The sequence below is a fragment of the Piliocolobus tephrosceles genome, chromosome 6 (genome assembly GCF_002776525.5).
Source record: "Piliocolobus tephrosceles isolate RC106 chromosome 6, ASM277652v3, whole genome shotgun sequence".
NCBI lineage: Eukaryota > Metazoa > Chordata > Mammalia > Primates > Cercopithecidae > Piliocolobus > Piliocolobus tephrosceles.
This window is the reverse complement of record NC_045439.1, coordinates 158,925,408-158,941,006: the sequence shown is the minus strand read 5'-3', so window position 1 is coordinate 158,941,006 and position 15,599 is coordinate 158,925,408.

The window sequence follows — 15,599 nt, the reverse complement described above, 5'->3', positions numbered from 1 at the left end:
TCCCCTGGTGAGATTCCTACAAAAACAGTGTATTTATCAATTGATCAATTCTGACCTTTTTTTTTTTTTGAGATGGAGTCTCACTCTGTCACCCAAGCGGCAGTTCAATGAGCCATCTCTGCTAACTGCAACCTCTGCCTCCCAGGTTCAAGTGATTCTCCTGCCTCAGCCTCCCGATAGCTGGGATTACAGGCACCCACCACCACACCTAGCAAATTTTTCTATTTTTAGTAGAAACGGGGTTTCACTATGTTGGCCAAGCTGGTCTCTACCTCCTGACGTCAGGTAATCTTCCCACCTCGGCCTTTCAAAGTGCTGGGATTACAGATGTGAGCCACCGCACCCAGCTTGACCTCCTCTTAAATGTTACAAATGACAGTTCACTTGTCTTTCTCTGTGTTTCTCATTGTTCCTTATGCACCTTAATACTGCCAATTCTAACTGTACAGCCAGAAGTATAGACATATTGAATAACTGTAGATAGAATGAATGAAAATCCTTTGGAAATACTGAGGGATTAGATTTGCCTCACTACACATAAAAATTAAAAATGGACAAGTATATTAAACCATGATTTAAAAGATGCTGTGCATCAAGCAATGAAGGACATTCATACCTGAGAGATGTGAAACACTTACGTGAGCCCTACTATTTCCTCAGCTTGATGCTTTAGGAAAGTTTCCTGGCTGTGTAAGGTATGGCAAAGATCTTGGATGACTTTCTGAATTTGGAAGATGGAACTGAGAGTCTGGAAGATCAATGCTGTCCAATTGCATCAAGCCAGTCTCCACATCCAGTATCAAGAATGGAAGACAATAATCCTACCAGCTCTTATGAGAGAGTGTTGCTATTTGCCATCATTATTCTATGAGATACGGGTTACAGAACTATGGGCACAGTTCAGAAAAACAGGAAAAAGCATAAGTCATTTGAAAGAACTTGGCCTTTGGCCGGGCGCAGTGGCTCACACCTGTAATCCCTACACTTTGGGAGGCCGAGGCGGGCAGATCACAAGGTCAGGAGATTGAGATCACTCTGGCCAACATGGTGAAACCCCATCTCTACTAAAAATACACAAATTAGCTGGGCATGGTGGTGCATGCCTGTAGTCCCAGTTACTCGGGAGGTTGAGGAAGGAGAATCACTTGAACCCCAGAGGCGGAGGTTGCAGTCAGTGAGCTGAGATTGCGCACTCCAGGCTGCACCCCCGTCTGGTGACAAAGCGAGACTCAGTCTCGAAAACAAAAGGACTTGGCCTTCAACCCTTTCATCATACTCCTGTCTGAAAAACAGACAGAGGCCTTTATATCACAAGGCCATCTAGGGCATGACAAGCTCAAGGATGAAGGGCAATCCATTATTGATGCAGGAAAAGATGTGTAAGTAGGCTGAACCACCCCACGTGGACCCCACCTGGCATTTCTGAGGATTTTTTGGCTATGTGTGGCTGATATTTAAAATGACTATATTTAGTTATGTATGGCTGGTATAACTCTTGTCAAAAAAAGAGTAACATTTACCTTCTTTTATCGAAGTAAATGATGGCAGGCCTGAATTCAGCAATAGAGTTGCCTCTATAAGAAAGACAAGGGGCTTGCCTCTAAAAAGTTTTGTTTAAAATGCTCTTGCTCTGTTTGTTGCTAACATCTCATAAATCTTGTACAAATGTCTCTCATTCCCCCAGAATAATTTAAAGCCCATTATATTGAGAATTTCATTACTTGAGTAGCAGACTATATAATATACTTAAATAGAGCTTTCTATTTATAAGAACAGAGCACAATTATCAACAACAGAAAGAGAAACCAGTAAGGCATATCTCCTCTATTTATTTCCCCCAGAAAACCTCCAGTTTCATTTAAATTGGGGAATCATCTTCCTTTGCCTTCCACTATACAAATGCCACGGTCCATGTAGTTAGCATGGAATATAAAGTTGTTCTTTATACTAAGTTATATCAAGGTAAATGGTGGCAGGACTGAATTCAGCAATAGAGTGAAAATCTTTTAAGATCCTGTCTTGAAATTATCTGTATACAGTAGTAAGAGTCAGTGTCTCTAACTGCAGCATTGCCTGGTAAAACACATGCCCATCTATTAATCTGGTGTGAAGGTACTCATCAAGTATCTGTGCTATCTGAGCATGGTGGCACGCACCTGTAGTCCCAGATACTCAGGAGACTGAGGCAGGAGGATAGCTTGAGCTTAAGAGTTCAAAGCTGCAGTGAGCTATCATTAACACACTGCACTCCAGCCTGAGCAATACAGCAAGTCTTGTCTCTAATTTTTTTAAAATGCTGTTGTTCTGTGTGTTGCTAAAATCTCATAAATCTTGTATAAATGTCCTTCATTCCCCCAGAAAGAATTCAAAAGATATATTGAGGATTTCATTACTTGAATAGCAGACATACGCTGTGGAGTATCAGAGACCCACTTTGAAGGAAAACTTCTTTCACAGGAGAATTTGTTGCCCTCAACACTGTCGTGCTGGCATTGGGACACTCAACCTTGCAAATCCTCAATAAAACTTAGTCTTCTGGTTGGAGTTCTGAATTATTTCTGCCTTCTTGCTTTTGTGCCTCCTGGTAGTTTCAGGGGAGAAATCCCATCATCACAAGCCAAGACACTCAGCCATCTAATCACATACAAACTTTATTAGAGTCACCCCAAAGTTTCAGGCTAAAATAATGGACGTCAGTAGAACCACTAAATAATAGAAAATGTGGGTAAATTATTGACTAAGTGAACAAAAATGATCATCTATAAGGGTCATAAACATGAAACGTTTTAAAATATTATGCTAGTAGATAAAAGAAAATAAATAAAATATTTCAATTCCTTTATACCAGACCATATTACAAAAATATGCGCTGGCTGGAGATGTATGTACACATTATCTGAGTAGCTTTTGTTTGTTTTGTTTTTTACTAAAAACTATTTTAATGTTCACTCAATGAAAAGTAAGAAAGAACACACGTCTACATAATGGGTCATCTGTACCAGGAGGTATAATATTATGGAGACATTTACAAGAATGAGGTACAAGAAATCAAGTACTACAGCCAATGCCTACATCCAATGTCTACAGCTTTTGGGCAAGAAGAAAATCAAACGACGTGATGATATTCACACTTGCAAAGTGTCTGTTCTGCACATTCAGAAGGAGTTTCTAGAAAACACTAACAGAGATTGTGCACCATCTGTCTTTTCTAATGAAAGTGATCTTCTCTTTCAACTTACGAAAAAGTGATGCTTGAAAAGATGAAAATAATTGAAAACGATTTTTTGAAACATTATGAATGCATTTTTAAATACAGATATGAAAGGTATTAATATACCATATAAACATAGAAATTCAGTTGCAGATAATGTTTTTGTATGCCCCCCTAAATTATACATAAGTGTTGAAGATATGTGCATGCCAAAACAAATAGCAAGAAGAAATATTTCAAGGCAAGGTCTGAGTGGGCATGTGTTTGGGGTCAGCAAGCCAGATGATTGTTGAACAAACTTGATCTTTATGCAAAATAACTGAATTGCCCAATCGACCTCAGAGAGAAGGCAGGGGGCAACTGGATTTGCTCATGCAGACCCCACAACAAGCTCTCAGCTCAGCTGCACAGGCTGTGGCACCATCCTTGGCAGATGTGGTCCAGAGAAGGAGCAGGACCAACCATCAGAGCAGCTGTGCTTCCAAGAGAGACACGCAGGGGGGTCTGTGTATGTTCCTTCCCTGCTGGCTGCTGCTCTCAGAGTAGAAACTTCCCAAGGCTCCAGAAAGCATGGAAGGGATATGAGGAGGCGAGAGATTGAATGAAATTCAGTGAGAAGTACTAAAAAAAACAAAGTTGGAAGTGGTGTGGGAGGACTGCCTAAGATTCACAAGAGACATAAGCAACGGTAGTAGTGTTGTAAAATTCTAAACTATCCTTATTTGAGGTACAGCTGGGAATATCAGTGTAGGTACAAGGCATGGAGGTTTTACTCTTCTTTGTCTTTATGACACCGTAACACAGTGTTTAAGAAAATGGGCTTTGAGGGAAAAATTCTTCTGTTAAATGAACTTTCTTAATAACAAGACAGTGTGGTGTGTGTGCAGAGATAGAAAAATAAATCAATGAAAAAAATAAGAGAGTTAAAACACACACACACACACACACGCATATCTAAGCAATTTATAAAAGGGAAAATTGGGGAAAGGCTAGTTATCAATACTGTTCCAGGAAATGGAATATCCATAAGGGGGAAATAAAATCTGACCTATGAGCTCACGTTACACAAAAAGCAACTCCAGGTGGATCAAAAACCTGAAATACAAAAACAATTTCCAGTAGCTGGACCCTAATTTAGGAAAATAACTTTATTACCATGATATGTATTTTATTTTAATTTTTTTTTTATTTAATTTTTTTTTTTTTGAGATGGAGTCTAGCTGAAGTGCAGTGGCATAATCTTACCTAGTTGCAAACCTCTGCCTCCCGTGTTCAAGCGATTCTCTTGTCTTAGCCTCCCGAGTAGCTGGGATTATAGGCATGCGCCATCATCCCTGGCTAATTTTGGTATTTTTAGAAGAGATGGGGTTTCATCACCTTGGTCAGGCTGCTCTTGAACTCCTGACCTAAGTGATACGCACGCCTCGGCCCCGCAAGTGCTGGGATTACTGGTGTTAGCCACTGCTCCCGGCCTAGAGCACCATTTTTTTTTTCCTTTTTTTTTTTTTTTCTGAGACAGAGTCTCCCTCCGCCTCCCGGATTCATGCCATTCTCCTGCCTCAGCCTCCCCAGTAGCTGGGACTACAGTCGCCCGCCACCACGCCCGGCTAATTTTTTGTATATTTAGTAGAGACGAGGTTTCACGATGTTAGCCAGGATGGTCTCGATCTCCTGACCTCGTGATCTGCCTGCCTTGGCCTCCCAAAGTGCTGGGATTACAGGCCTGAGCCACCGCACTCGGCCAATATTTCTTAAAGAAAGACGTAGAAAGTATGTTTCACATAAGGAAAAAGGTATGCTACTATTGTTGATGTCAGCAAAGACTCTAGAGATAGGCAGAATAAAGCCTAAGCTGCTTTCATTCCTTTCTTGTGGACCTTTAGGCTCAACTTCAGAACTGAAACATGAGTGTAATAATAATCCCTACATGTCAGCATGCTGTGAGGAATACTAATAATACTCAAAGCCTGTGATGAATAGAAGGGATACACTAACTACTAAATTAGTAGTTGATAATACAGCTTTTTCTGAGTAATTGCAATATGTATTACTTGCACCAATTAAATGATGTATCATTCCTTTTTTTTTTTTTTTTTTTTTTTTTTTGAGATGGAGTCTCCCTCAGTTGCCCAGTCTGGAGTGCAGCAGAGCGATCTCACCTCACTGCAAGCTCCGCCTCCCGGGTTCACGGATTCTCCTGCCTCAGCCTCCCGAGTAGCTGGGTCTACAGGCGCCTGCCACCATGCCCGGTTAATTTTCTTGCATTTTTAGTAGAGACGGGGTTTCACCGTGTCAGCCAGGATGGTCTCGATCTCCTGACCTCGTGATCCCCCTGCCTCGGCCTCCCAAAAAGTGTTGGCATTACAGGGGTGAGCCACCGCGCCCAGCCGATGTATCATTACTTTATATATCACACTGGAATAATAAAACTACTTACTAATTATGCCACAGATAATTCTTATCACTTAAAATTTTCTCTTATAATTATTGAAAAAAACTGTTTTCAATCTATATAAATGTAGACATTTGTCTTATATAAATCGTGTGATTACATGACATGGAAACTCTATAAGCAAAATACATTAACAAAGGGAATTCTAAAATATCTCCCATGAAGAGATAACGTCTTCTGAAACAGTTTTTAATTCATCCACTCCATGATTTGTCCCATACAAACATCATTTGTCCTCATCAGAAGCTGTGATGGGCCGGGCGCGGTGGCTCAAGCCTGTAATCCCAGCACTTTGGGAGGCCCAGACGGGCGGATCACGAGGTCAAGAGATCGAGACCATCCTGGCTAACACGGTGAAACCCCGTCTCTACTAACAATACAAAAAAAAAACTAGCTGGGCGAGGTGGCGGCGCCTGTAGTCCCAGCTACTCGGGAGGCTGAGGCAGGAGAATGGCGGGAACCCGGGAGGCGGAGCTTGCAGTGAGCTGAGATCCGGCCACTGCACTCCAGCCTGGGCCACAGAGCGAGACTCCGTCTCAAAAAAAAAAAAAAAAAAAAGAAGAAGCTGTGATGATGCCATTTTTGTTGTGAGGGTCATGTGCCAATCTCCGGGAGAGTATCTTTCCAAAATATTTACAGCCCCTCTGCAAGTTTTGATGTTGATGATCTCACTGGAATATGTCATAGAAGGTTTTTAGACCAAGTTCATGGAAGTTCACATTATGACTGCCTCCTCACAGTAGTGTTTTCATCATTGTTGAGATGCAACCCTATTTGAGAAATGTGAGACGTGTAATCTGGCTTCAGTGAAATACACTATTTTTTCCTCTGTGACTCCTTCCTCCTCAATGTAAAATCATGGGGTTTATCTGCTGCATTTTGGTCTATTATTAAGAAAACATTCTTTTTTTTTTTTTTTTTTTTTTTTGAGATGGAATCTTGCTCTTTCGCTAGGCTGAAGTGCAGTGGCATGATCTCGGCTCACTGCAACCTCTGCCTCTTAGGTTCAATCGATTCCCCTGCCTCAGCCTCCCAAGTAGCTGTGACTACAGGCGCCCACCACCACATCCAGCTAAATTTTTTGTATTTTAGTACAGACGGGGTTTCACCATGTTGGCCAGGATGGTCTCCATCTTCTGACCTCCTGATCCACCCACCTCAGACTCACAAAGTGCTGGGATTACAGGCTTGAGTTACCAAGCCCGGCCATAACTCTCCACTTAAGCATGCGTTACATAGAGTGCCTTCCATTGAAAAAGAGAATGGGAAAAATAATTTTACAGAGAAGAAATCTGATAAAACTACTTCATCCAGCTGATCAAATGAACATGAACAGTGATAAGGCATGTCAATAGTGTAAGTTCTCTTGGTATACTGTCATGAGAACAGCCCTTCTTCTTCATGATATTCCTCCCCTAACCATGCGAATCCAGTGTAAACGTTGAGAAAAATGTCAGATACATCCCAAATGAGGGATACCAAAACAAGAAATGTCTGAGGATCTGTCACAGAAAAAAGTGAAAAAGGGAGCCCAAGGAGAAATGCTATCTAATATCTAATGTAATGTAGCTTCCTGAATGGGTTCCTGGGCTGGGCGCGGTGGCTCACGCCTGTAATCCCAACACTCTGGCAGGCCGAGGTGGACAGATCACGAGGTCAGGAGATCGAGACCATCCTGGCTAACATGGTGAAACCCCATCTCTAGTCAAAAAAAAAAAAAGAAATTAGCTGGGCGCAGTGGCTCACACCTGTAATCCCAACACTTCGGGAGGCCAAGGCAGGTGGATCAGGAGGTCAGGAGATGGAGACCATCCTGGCTAACACGGTGAAACCCTGTCTCTACTAAAAATACAAAAAAATTAGCCGGGCATGGTGGCGGCACCTGTAGTCCCAGCTACTCGGGAGGCTGAGGCAAGAGAATGGCGTGAACCCAGGAGGCAGAGCTTGCAGTGAGCCAAGATCGCGCCACTGCACTCCAGCCTGGGCGACAGAGCGAGACTCCATCTCAAAAAAAAAAAAAAAAAAGAATGGGATCCTGGAATACAAAATGGGCATTAAGTGAAAACTAAAATCATTCAATTAATGTGTGGATGTTAGTGAATGTTAACGTATTCTATCGCTTCAATAATTGTGACAAATATTCCACAGTAATGTAAGAAATCAATAATAAGGGAAACTGTGGAAAATATTAGTGCTTTGTACTGTCTTCACAACTATTCTGAAACTAAAACTCTTCTAAAATAAAAACGAAGTTATGTGTTTTTTAAGTCACTGCTGAGCTTGCTGTAGAGGACGTTATCAATATTCGTGATGCCTGCTGAGTGCATCTCCCCAGTTCCAGCCGCTTTCTTACTCACTGCAGGTAATTATTATTTTAAATTCTCTACTCTCATGCCCTAATTCTTCTTATTTTTCTAAATTTTTATTTCTAAATAATTAACTGATTATTGTCTTCAAACTTAGATAAATGTGTCTAAATTAATCCATATTCCCAATTTAATTTTGAGAAACCATCAAACAAACCCATATTGTAGGACATTTTACAAGACAAAAACAAAGACAAAAAACCTGACCAATGTGGTTTTGTTATTGTTGTTGTTGTGTTTTTGAGACAAAGTCTTGCTCTGTCGCCCAGGCTGGAGGGCAGTGGCGTGATTTCTGTTCACTGCAAGCTCTCCCTCCCGGGTTCACGCCACTCTCCTGCCTCAGCCTCCCGAGTAGCTGGGACTACAGGCGCGGCCAGCACGCCCGGCTAATTTTTTTGTATTTTTAGTAGAGATGGGGTTTCACCGCATTAGCCAGGATGATCTCAATCTCCTGACCTGGTGATCCGCCCACCTCAGCCTCCCAAAGTGCTGGGATTACAGGCGTGAGCCACCGCGCCCGGCCAATCAATGCTTTTAAAAAGGGTAAAGTGAAAAAAATTTAAGTGAAGAACTGAGAAACCATTGCAGCCTGGAAAAGACCTGATGTGGCAGATAGAACCTAACATGTTGCCCAATGATGCCCACCTCTTGGTGTACACAACCTTGTATCCTAATCCCCTCCCAGTGAGTGTGGTCAAGAACTGTGACTTGCTTGTAAACAACAGAATATCAAAAGAGTAATGGGATATGACTTGGGTGATGATTTTACGTAAGTTTGTGATTTCTTTCTTCCTAGCAGACTCTTTCTCTTTGTGGCTTTGAAGGAGCATTCCGCTATGTGGGAGAAACCAACAGGAGGAGGACTGAATGCAGCCTTAGGCCAACAGCCAGCAAGGAGCTGAGGCCCTTGATCTAATAGCCTGCCCCAGAAGTTTCAATATACATTTACAAATAAAACTACATCATTTCACAAGTATTGTGAGTATCTTATAGTAAGAGAACAATCCTAAATCCTCTGTCCTGTACATTGTATCATGACTCATTCATGTCACCTGTATTGAAGCATATATATAAACATACATTAAAAAGTCAGTTATTGCTATTGTTTTCAACCAGTTCTTATCTGTTGAATCAATTAACACAAGAAAAAATAAAAGCTTTTATTCTCTAGAGAAGTTACTTTAGAAAGTTTTAACTATTGCTGATATGCTAGTAAAGGGTAAGAATGGAATATAAAACATTCAGTTGAAATCACACAATGCAGAAAGAGTAGAATACAAAAATATAAACAAAGAACAAGAACAGCAAACATAAAACAGTAAGAAATATGGTTGGTATTAATGCAATTGTATCAGCAATCACTATGAACATCTCTGGTCTAAGTGTACCAGTATTAAAAGACACAGATAGCAAATCAAAAAACTATGTGTTGTTGTCTACAAGACAGCCACTTTTAATTTTAAAAAGATACTTATAAATTAAATTAAAAGATATAAGATATGTATCTTATTAAAAAAGAAATATACTACATATATTAAAAAAGAAAAGATCTAGAACAATAATCTAAGTTTCCACCTTAGGATCCTAGAAAAGAATAACAAATTAAATACAAAGTAAGCAGAAGAAAAGATATGAGATTGCAAAGACAGTAAGAGCCAAGTAAGAGATACACCAACTGAATTTTTCAAATGAATAGTAATTACTTAACAATTTCCAGAACACAGAAGTATCCAAATTTAAGAAGGAAAACACAGCCCCAAATAGAATCTTTGTTTAAGGCATGCAGAGATGATTCCCTCCTGAAATAAGTAGACAGTAATCTTCAGAAATGACCAACCAAAAGCGTATTAAAGTAGATAATCTCATTTTTCACTCAGCTGGGAAATACTTTATGAGTAATCCACCAATAAGAAATGTAAGCAACCATTGCTACATACATAATGAAAACGAGCACAGGAGACAAGACATCAAAATACTTGTTACGCTCTGAGACACAGGAGAAAATCATGAAGTTTTTATGAGAATATCAAAGAACAAGTTAGAGGAAACGCAGACACAGGTGAACCTGTGCAAAAAATCGTTCTGTGAAGGTTCGCCCGCGGCCGCACCTGGCTCATCTCCTAAGGAGCCTCACCTGCTTCCTGGCGCCAGGAGCTTTACTCTGCGCAGCTGCGCACCCGTTTCATCCACAGCTTCCGGTGAGGCTGCGCTCAACTTCTGATGGATGGACGCCAGGGGGCGCAATGAGAACGCCGCTCTGAAGTTCTGCGGGGATCCTACTGACACCTGCCAAGTGCCCCAGGGACGGAGGCCAGTGCTGAAGGTGTGGTGCGGGTTCTAAACGACGGAGAAACGGCAACAAGAGCATCTAAGCACCCGAGCCTCCCTGTCCAGGAGCCTTGGGTCCTCTCTCTCCACCCTCGTTCCTCTGTAGACCCAACTCCTCCTGGTAATGCTCAGGTACCATCTTGACTCATTCTGTCTTCCTCCAGGCTGACCTCGAGGACTGGGTCACCATTTTAAGAAACCAGAACAAGATATTCAAATCCCTCCCCACAGAATGCAATCCTCAGGGAGCAGCCCTCCTTTCCCTGCCCAGTCCTTCCATGGTCAGCCCTTCCTGCTCCTACCACCTCACGTATTATTCATCCCAGCGGTCCTTCCAATCCACTGCCCTCTTCTCATGCCCTGGCCTGGACCACGGACACATTGTTTCCTCTTCTCTTTCCCTCCCCTGTTGGCGGACTTACTGCTCCTCACTCTCCAGAATCTCCTCCAATGCTCCTCCTCCTGGAGATCTCCCTTGTCAATCCCAGTCCAGGTGTGACGCCTGTCCCCTGAGTTAGCAAGGGCAGCTCTTCCACTTACAGTTTGGTGTCTGTAAGTTTCCTGAATCCTCGCTGGACTTAAACATCAGATAATTTTAAAACTTCTTCTATTCTCCTCCCCTGTAAGCCCCACACATGTAGTGGACAAAGAGCAACACCGAAGATTCTTCTTCATATTTAACTTCACACCTGAACTAATAAATCTCTCCAAATCCTTACCTGTATTCTTGCCTACTTCCCAATAAACTCCAAGTGTCTCAATATGAAGAGGGTTTGCACTGGATGATAAGCATGTTTCTGTTTTGTTTTGTTTTAATTTTGCTCCCTTCTGTTCTCAGGGCAGAGTGGAAGCCCTGACTTCCCCCTCAGCGTCTTCTGCAGCCTCTCCATCCTCAATCCACTGCAGAGCCACTCTCATGGGCTAGGCTTCTTCTACCTCATCTGCTCCTCTTCTGTCCTTCAAGACAGTGTTACCCTCTTAGAGCATTTAAAATGTTCTTCTCTGGATTCCTATCTGTTAATATAGGTCCCTTCATAAATATTTCCAAATCCTTATTATTTACCCTATGTCACTAATTTTATTATGCATGTTTTTGAATTTTTACCACATTTGTTGTTTGGCTCAGTGCGAGTCAGGACATGGTTTTCATTATCTGCACTTGGATGAACTTTTTTTTTTTTTTTTTGAGACGGAGTCTGGTTCTGTGGCCCAGGCTGGAGTGCAGTGGCCGGATCTCAGCTCACTGCAAGCTCCGCCTCCCAGGTTTACGCCATTCTCCTGCCTCAGCCTCCCGAGTAGCTGGGACTACAGGCGCCCGCCACCTCACCCGGCTAATTTTTTTTTGTATTTTTAGTAGAGACGGGGCTTCATCCTGTTAGCCAGGATGGTCTCGATCTCCTGACCTCGTGATCCACCTGCCTCGGCCTTCCAAAGTGCAGGGATTACAGGCGTGAGCCACCGTGCCCTGCCACGATTTCATTTCTTATGGCTGCATAGTATTCTGTAGTATGTATGTGGCACATTTTCATTATCTACTCCACTACTGATGGGCATCTAGGTTAATTCCATGTCTTTGCCACTGCAAAATGTACTGCAGATATCCATTCTTTAAATCAAATTCTGATTCAACCAAATCAGAATAGGAATTTCAAGATACTTTAAAATTCATTGACACATGAATTTTAATGTTGCTTTCATTTTTATGTGAATAAAATGTATACCTCTGTAATTCCACAGGGAAACAAGTAGAAAATAAGGCTATTTACTGTATCACATTTTGGCTGTGATATTTATCCTTTATTTTAGATGCATATTAAATCTTTCAGACAGTGGCACACACCGAATGAACCCATGGAGACTGCTACAGACACTGTTAGTAGAACAATTCTTACTTTCCCTGTCATGACAAATGCCAGTTCACTTGTCTGTTTTCCCCGTGAATTTGATTCACATTGTTCCTCCTTCACCTTAATTTTGCCAACTAGGAGCATACAGCCAGTGATACAATAATAATTGAATAATTGCCAGAAGAATGAATCACAATGTTGTGGATAAATCATTATGCTTTTAATGTCTCACCATAGGTAAACACAAAAATATGGGTACATATGTGAGTCAATGGTTTGCAAGATAGTGTATGTCAAATATTGAAGGTCAGTGCAGTGACACCTGAAAGATCTGAAACAATGAACTTTGTTCTAGTATTGCCCCCAGTTTAATGATTACAAAAATTTTCCAGTGGCAAAGATCTTGGAAAACTTTTTGATTTGAAATGAAGGATCTGAAGTTCGAAAGAACAAGGTGACTATTTTCTAGAACAGGTCTGAAGAAGAGAGGTCTAGTCACAGAAAAAACTCTAGAGATTGGCCAAAGTTCCTGCAGTGCATCTGAGTTGAGAACCTAACTGAGGCTGGGCAAAGAATCACCTCATTTGATTAGAGGTGACTCACACACGAGGTTGGAAATAATTTCTTTTCTTAATTTACATCAGCCAAATTGGTAAACCTCAAGATTCATAGGACACTGGAAAGAAGATACAGATGGGTCTTGTCTCAGCAGTAGAGAATTTGTCCCAGATGAAATACAGTATCTGGGTCCAAGTAGCAAATAAGAGGCAAGATTTCAAAGAATAAAACTGTTCCCAAGAAATGTCTCCGAATAGTCATCAAGTGTATTTATTGGAATACAAAAATGTACAGTACCCAACAAGCTAAAATTCACAATAGCTGGCATCGAATAAATATTGGGCATGCAAAGAAATAGAAAAATATGACCCAGAATGAGTAGATAATTTAACTATTTGAAACCGGCCCAGAAGTGACACAGCTGTTATATTAACATTAAATTTTACTGTTTTTCATACATACAGTTTTTGTCACTGCACTCTATACACTGAAGTTAACAGAGATGTGGTGAAAATAAAGAAGACCCAGATAAAACTTCTAGGGAGGAAAACTACAATGTCAGTGATGTTTTAAAAGTATAGGGAATGGTATTAACTGCAAATCAGACTTGCAGAGGAAAAGATTAGTAAGCTTGAAGATACGGCAATGGATGCCATCTAAAATAAAAGAGACCAACATAACATGAATGAAAACAGTATCCATGAGCTGCTGGGGAAAGCTTCAAAGCAGCCTCACATATGTGTAACTGGAGTCCAAATTTACACAAAGTATAAATCTACACATTCAAAAGTTCAGTGAGTTCCCAAACGCAAGAAACACGAATATATCTATTTAAAAAGCACTTCATGACCAAGTGGCTCCAAAACAATGATAAAAAAATGTGTCTAGACAGAAAAAAAAACATGTTGGTAGAAAATAATAGAAATCAGGCCAGGTGCGGTGGCTCACGCCTGTAATCCCAGCACTTTGGGAGGCCGAGGAGGGCGGATCACGGGGTCAGGAGATCGAGACCATCCTGGCTAACACGGTGAAACCCCGTCTCTACTAAAAATACAAAAAACTAGCCGGGCGAGGTGGCGGCGCCTGTAGTCCCAGCTACTCGGGAGGCTGAGGCAGGAGAATGGCGGGAACCCGGGAGGCGGAGCTTGCAGTGAGCCAAGATTGCGCCACCGCACTCCAGCCTGGGGGACGGCGAGACTCCGTCTCAAAAAAAAAAAAGACTAGAAATGAGGATAACATCAGATTTCTCAATGAAAATGTGTCCGAAATTGGTTATTCCCCATGGGTTCTTGGTCTCGCTGACTTCAGAATGAAGCCATGGACCCTGGTGGTGAGCGTTACAGCTCTTAAAGATGGTGTGTCCAGAGTTTGTTCCTTCAGCTGTTCAGATGTGTCTGTAGTTTCTTCCTTCCCGTGGTCTCCGGGTCTGGCTTGACTTCAGGAGCGAAGCGCAGACCTTCACAGTGAGTGCCACAGCTCCTCAAGGTGGCGCCTCTGGAGTTGCTTGTTCCTCCCAGTGGGTTGGTGGTCTTGCTGACTTCAGGAGCGAAGCCACAGGCCTTCGCAGTGAGTGTTACAGCTCATAAAGGTAGTGCAGACCCCAAGAGTCAGCAGCAGCAAGATCCACTGTGAAGAGTGAAAGAACAAAGCTTCCACAGCCTAGAAGCGGACTCCCTCAGGTTGCGGCTGCTGGCTCAGGTGGACAACTCTTATTCCCTTATTTGTCTCTGCCCACATCCTGCTGATTGGCCCATTTTACAGAGCGCTGATTGGTCCATTTTACAGAGTGCAGATTGGTCCGTTTTTACGGAGTGTTGATTGGTGTGTTTACAAACCTTTAGCTAGACACAAAGTGCTGATTGGTGCGTTTTTACAGAGTATTAATTGGTGCATTTACAAACCTTTAGCTAGACACAGAGCGCTGATTGATGTGTTCACAATCTTAGCTAGACAGAAAAGTTCTCCAAGTCCCCACCCCACCCAGAAGCCCATCCGGCTTCACCTCTCAAAAACAACACAGAAGTGACAGTGTGGTGATATTGTTAAAGCAATGAAAGAAGAAAAAGTCCATCAGTATTCTATACAAAGCAAAAATATTTTCCAAAAGCAAGGAAAAGCGAAGACTGTTTCATGTATATGTAACCAGAAATAACACATCACTAGTAGACCCTCACTACAATAAATGTTAAATTTCAGGTAGAAGGTAAACAATGCCAGATAAAAATTTGAATCTACACAAAAGAGTGAAGAACACAGGGATTTGTAGTTCCATGAGTAAGATAATTTTAGTAGTGTTTAAATATGTTTAGCATATAATTTACTATTGACACAAAAATAATTACAATGTGCAGAGGGATTGCCAGTAAAAGTAAACTGTATGACAAATTTACAAAGGTCAGAAAGGGAGAAATGCATTTATACCATTTTAAGACTCTTACACATTTCATACACTTGTAGGATATCACTTGAAAGTAGACTCTGATAAGTTAAACATACACAGTAAACCCTAAATCAACCACCAGAATAATATGTTTCCTGAAGAAATGCATTTTAAATACAAAGACACAGTGTAAAGATAAAAGAATAGACAAATATATGCCATCATAACAAATATCAAAACAAACCTGTAATGGTGATGTTTTTAAAAATCAAACTAGATTTCCTACCAAAATTGTACCAGGAATAAAGAAAATTAGTTCATAACAATATAGGTCAGTTTATCAAGAACCTACAGGAATACCAATCATTTATCACCAAGCAACAGATCTTCAAAATACATGAAGAGAAAACTGATAGAACTTCAAAGAGAAACATACAAATTAAAAACTATAGTTGGA